Here is a 6,049-nt window from a genome sequence, read left to right on the forward strand (position 1 = left end):
TCAGTGGAAAGCCTTGATTCCTGTGGCTAGTCTTATTTTACCAAAGCAAATCCTGAGGCTTGGAGAGTCAAACCAAGTCAAGGAAGGGGCCGACTGCATTCTCCTTTGACCTCCAGACTTGTTAGCTCCTTGACTTGGATGATTTTGTTTCTTTACCTGAGTACACTAGGAATATCTCATTAAACCACGCTTATTTAAACAGATCATGATACAGTCTCTGCTATCCGTTAGCATTCTGAGCTCATCTCTTACTCTTCTTCCCCACTCACTCTGTTTTCAGCACATCAGCCTCCCTGATGTTCCCTGAGTAGATCAGGTGTGCTTCACCTTTGCACTTGACCTTTGCACCTGACCTTTGCATTTGACCTTTGCACTTCACCTTTGCACTTGCTGTTCTCTTTCTTCCCCTGGGTACCCCATGGCTCCTCACTCCCCTCAGCATCTTATTCAAATGCCAGCTTTTCAGACTCGAACTCACCTGACCACCCCATTTAAAGTTGAGAACCTTCCCTCACCTGGTACTCCTTATCCCTTTTCTCTATTGCTGTGTTTGCAGCACCAGGAGCAATGTCCAATACAGAGAAGATGACTCGTAAATATTTTGAATGAATGAATCATTTAAATAGCCTCTGCTTTAATTGGATTTTCCACAGACACTAAAAATTCTGAAATGCCTGTACTCAGGTGGGACTTCCTGTTCAAATACTTCTCCTTTTTATTAAGCTCCTTCCTGGTCACCAGTCTGAGGTCAACCCTCTGCCTAACAGGGGCAAAGAAGGAATACTGGCTTCCCTAAGCACAGTGAAAATGCTAGGAATGACTGCATACTTGGAATCAATCCCATATTCTACTTTTAACACCCCTTTTAAGTCCCCTTTCATTTCAAATAAGGATGACAAATAAGAACCAACAAGGCGGGTGTGGTGGCTCCCGGCTGTAATGCAGGCACTTTGGGAGCCAAGCCGGGCGCACCACGAGGTCAAGAGATTGAGACCATCCTGGCCAACGTGGTGAATCCTGTCTCTACTAAAAAAAAAAAAAAATAGAAAAATCAGCTGGGCATGGTGGCGTGCGCCTGTAATCCCAGCTACTTGGCAGGCTGAGGCAGGAGAATTGCTTGAACCGGGAAGGCAGTGGTCACAATGAGCTGAGATCGCGCCACTGCACTCTAGCCTGGCAACAGAGTGAGGCTCCATCTCAAAAAATAAAATAAAATAAAATAAAATAAAATAAAAAGAACCAACAACTCTGACTTGTCTGGTTTTCAATGTTGAGTTAAAACTTAAGTCAGCCTTCATTTTTATCAATCTTTATTTTAGGGCCAAGAGGACGCGTTTTGGGGGTGAAGCAGCTGGGTTGAGATCCTTGTTCTAAGCCATAGTAGGTAGGTGACCTTGGGTAAGCTACTACATTTACATTACGAGTTCCCTCGTCAGTAAAGCGAGTATGATTGTAGCTACTTCTCGGGCTTGTGGTGAGAATTAGCTGTGCATATACGTATAATGCACCTAGAGCAGTACGGAGGAAGTGTGGGTAATTTCCCTTATCGTATGGTGACAATATTGCTATCTTTCATTGAACTTAGTGGAAGAAATGTACCCCAGTTACCTATGTCAGCTCCAGACTCCTGCTCTGGGGTGGGGGTGAGGATTAGAGAATTTTTGGGTCTTGTAACAGAACTTAATGAGACAAGGAGTGCCCAAGTGATGCCGGTTACTGAAAAACACCACCCTCTGGGCAGCCTGGCTGGGCCTGGTGATTACTCCTGCCCACTGGCATCCTCTGGTAGCCACTGCCTATGCCTGTTGGCTGGAGAAAAGACCACACTCGGCACTCTCGCCAAGTCCTGAGTGAGAGGCAGGCTGGTGCCTTGCCCAGCCCCATGACACAGGAGCCTGTTGCCCCAACTGAGATAATTTTCTTGTCACTGGGCCTGAAATCCTCACTCGAAGTCATCATCAAACTGGTGTTCTGAAACAGGGCCAAGTCCCCAAGCCTGAGTTTGTAGGCTGGGGAGTTGGTGTTCCCTAAAATGCACCTTTCTAAGAAAAAGAAAAAACTTAATACAGTTTGCCAGGGGGAATTAAGTGTCAGTGTGGTTTTTTTTTTTTTTTTTTTTTTTTTTTTTTTTTTTGGTTTTTTTTTTTTTTTTTTTTTTTTTTTTTTTTTTTTTTGTGAATGACTATTTGCATATAGGCAGGAAGCTTCAGAGTCTTTTGCAAAAGCAGGGGGGAAGAATGAAAAAAGAAATCCCTCACCTCCCTGGGGAGACATTTGAGGAACAGTCAAGCCTGAGGGAAGTTTGGATGCCAAGAAAGCCGTGTTCTGCACTAGTCAGAATATGGACATGGTGGGCGAGATTTGGGCAGCTGCACAGCTACTGGGCAGCTTTCTATTCAAACCCACTCTGGCAGGGGGGAAATGCTCTTTCTTTCATCACTTTTTTTTTTTTTTTTAAAGGGAAGTTAAAAAAAAAAATTACAAAAGGTCCAGAGACATACTGATGTCACTGAAGGGGAGACCCAGGTCATCATCAGAAGTTGATTTTAGGGGACCCCCCTCCTCCCCACGAAAAAAGCTGAGCTCTAAAAGGCAGCTGAGACAATGGATCAGATGCCAAACCATGTGAAGTGCCCAGAGGCAACTCCAAAACACCCGGCCCACCAGTGGGTGGAGGCTGCCAAGGAGCCAGATGCTGTAGCTTTAAGAATATCTTCCGCTGCTTGGCATCTGCAATTGCAGGCTGCCGTCTCCAAGAAGGAGCGGGCAAGGGCTGGGACAGCTGGCCAGGCCGCAGCAACCGGCATATATGTAACGAGAGCGGCTCTAACCACGGGGCTGCCCATTTGGCCTTGTTAAATCACCCCCAGCATATGGTGAGAGACATCTGCCCAGGATCTGGACCTCACAGCCTGGAAAGGAGGGCTCAACACAAGCATTCTGAAGCCTGGAAGGGCTGGAGGCAGCAGGGAAGGCATTCCCAGAGCCGAAAGCCTCCTTTGACAGAGGAGACCAAGTTCTGAGAAGGGACTGGCTGGTGGTCACGCAATAGTGTGCTGTCAGTGTGCTAGGGAACAAGTCATTGAGAGTCCTTGAGCCTCTGTTTACTTATCTATGAAATGGGGTAAAGTATATACCTCATGGGCTTGATGTGAGGGTTAGATAAAGTAATTTAAGTGAATGAACTTTACTTAATATATTTCAGCTGACTATGATTCACTGTCTTCCAATTATAAAAGTTGAAAGGAGCCACTGACATGTATTTTCTTTCAAGAAGCTTTGGGAAAGATTCAATACTCTCCCAAATCTGTCTCTACCTGCTTACTGCTGGATGAAAATCACTTACCCAGGAATTGCACCCGTTTTTGGCTGCTATTAAAATGCAGCCTTATGTCTGAGGGTAAAACTTTGAACCGTGAAGAGTTTGCCCTCGAGGCAGGTTTTTGAGGAATAGCAGGGAGTCCTAAAAAAAAATAAAAAGGCAAACTAGGATGGAAGCCAACACTCTCACTGGAAAAAGCTCTTTGCCTCTTAGAACCATTTAACTTTACTCAAATCTCAACTCCAAATAGCAAAACTATGTTTTCTTTCTTTCTTTTTTTTTTTTTTTTTTGCGATGGAGTCTTGCTCTGTTGCCCAGGCTGGAGTGCAATGGCATGATCTTGGCTCACTGCAACCTCCACCTCCTGGTTCAAGCGATTCTTCTGCCTCAGTCTCTTGAGTACTGGGACGACAGGTGCGCACCACCATGCCTGACTAATTTTTGTGTGTGTGTGTTTTTAGTAGAGACGGGATTTCACCATATTGGCCAGGCTGATCTCGAACTCCTGACTTGGTGATCAGACTGCCTTGGCCTCCCAAAGTGCTGGGATTACAGGTGTGAGCCACTGTGTCTGACTGGTTTCCTTTCTTTCATCTTTTGGCTTCCACATAACATTCTGTTGTATTACATTTGTACCACTACCCTCTCATTTTAAAAAGCCACTTGTAAGTAAATTCTTAAGTAGGGCAATGACCCAGACTGGAAGGTAGTGGGGATATATACTCCCAAAGTGGTATTGAAGAAGAAGAAATTCATGCAGATCTCCTGGTGGACATTGGCCATGCATGCCTATGGTAGCTAGAGGCACACCACTGTTTTTCTTTTCATATAAGAGTACTTCATAAATACCTTTGAAGACTATGACATATCCTTAGAAGTATCCAATATCTTTCCCAGATCAAATCTGAGACTTCTCATTACAGTGGCATTACAACTTCTTCCTCATATTTGTGGTTGCATTGCCAGTCTTTATTTTCACCTGTCTCCAAACCCAACAACATCTAATTGCCTTTTAGAGCTTCACGGGTTCCAGGTTCCACTCCAGGTGTGGACACATGACTGTGTTAATTCAAGCAGTGTCTCCTACCCTCTGGCCACAGTTTTGGTTTGAGAAAGGGTGATAGGATGAACATGGATTCAGATTGATTCTCATTTTTTTTTTTCTTTCTGGGAATGCTGAGACTCTTATTAGATATAAATGGGGAAGTGACTCGGGAGATTACTGCCTTAGAACTCCAAAAAAGGCCGAATGGAGAAACTGGGTGACTGAGTTGCTACATCAAACCATGACTGAAGGCCATGCTACATTTGGACTTTTCAATGACAGGAACAAATGTACTCTTTTCTATTTTAAACCTGTTTGTGTATCCTGTTTTCCATATTGAGCAACTGAAAATATCCAGATATGTTCAAGGAAGCCCAAGGAAGTTTTACTTACAGATACTTGGTCTTGGCTTATTTTTAGATTGTCAATTGAGACTTAAAAGTCTTTTTTGATTTGGCACATATGTTACGTGACATCATTAGAGCTTGGGGCTGAGCATGCTCATCCTGCTCTTGTAGCATGAAAAAGATACCACCCCTAGATTGGGAATGAGGATAAATGCGGGCAAGTCCTCATTTACCACCGAAGAATACCTTTCTTTGTCCTCCAGTTCCCCACTCGAATTGACAAGTGGGACATATTAAATTAAGGTTCACTAAACTTCAGCCATTTATCTATTACCCACATATTTTTTTCTATATTCACCTGTGCTATAAGTTGCTTTAAATTAACTCACTTTCAGAATGCCTATACACTGTTGGTGGAAATGTAAATTAGCCATTGTGGAAAGCAGTTTGGAAATTTCTCCAAGAACTTAAAATGGAGCTACCATTTCATCCATTAATCCTATTATTGGATGCATATACAAAAGAAAATAGATCATTATACCAAAAAGGACATATGCACTTTGTATGTTCATCGCTGTGTCGATCATAATAGCAAAGAAATGGAATCAACCTAGGTGCCCACCAATGGTGGATTGGATAAAGAAAGCGTAGCACATATACCCTGTGGAATACCATGCATTCCATAAAACAAATGAAATCATATCTTTTGCAGCAACATGGATGGAGCTGGAGGCCGCAATCCTAAGCGAATTAACACAGAAACAGAAAGCAAGGTACCGTATGTTCTCACTTATAAGTGGGAGCTAAACATGGAGCACACATGAACTTAAACATGGAAACAGACCCTAGAGGGGAGAGAGAGGGATCGGAAAAAAGATCAAAAAACTACCTGCTGGGTACTATGCTCATTATCTGAGAGCAATATACTCATGTAACAAACCTGTATATGTACCCCCTGTATCTTAAATAAGAGTTAAAAAAACTCTCATTTTTCTTAATTTTACAGATCATTTAATAGTAAAAGAAAATATATTATAATAGCAAATGTAAAAATCAGTATTTAATAGACATTTAAATAAATATACTATTATTAAAAAAATGTGTATCACCTAAAATTACCTTGCATATAACCCATTGGGAAAGTCTAGGAGTTGGCCAGTGGTTTCCCAGCTGTGTTTTTATGGAGCTAAATTGTTTTGTTGTGGGAATATTAGATGCAAATTTCATTTTGTAACATATTTTAACTACAGTCATCCATCACTTAATGACAGGGATATGTTCTGAGAAATGTGTCCATAGGCTATTTTCTTGTGCCAAGATCCTAGAGTGTACTCA

Source organism: Cebus imitator, unplaced genomic scaffold (assembly GCF_001604975.1).
Source record: "Cebus imitator isolate Cc_AM_T3 unplaced genomic scaffold, Cebus_imitator-1.0 Scaffold135, whole genome shotgun sequence".
Taxonomy (NCBI): Eukaryota; Metazoa; Chordata; class Mammalia; order Primates; family Cebidae; genus Cebus; species Cebus imitator.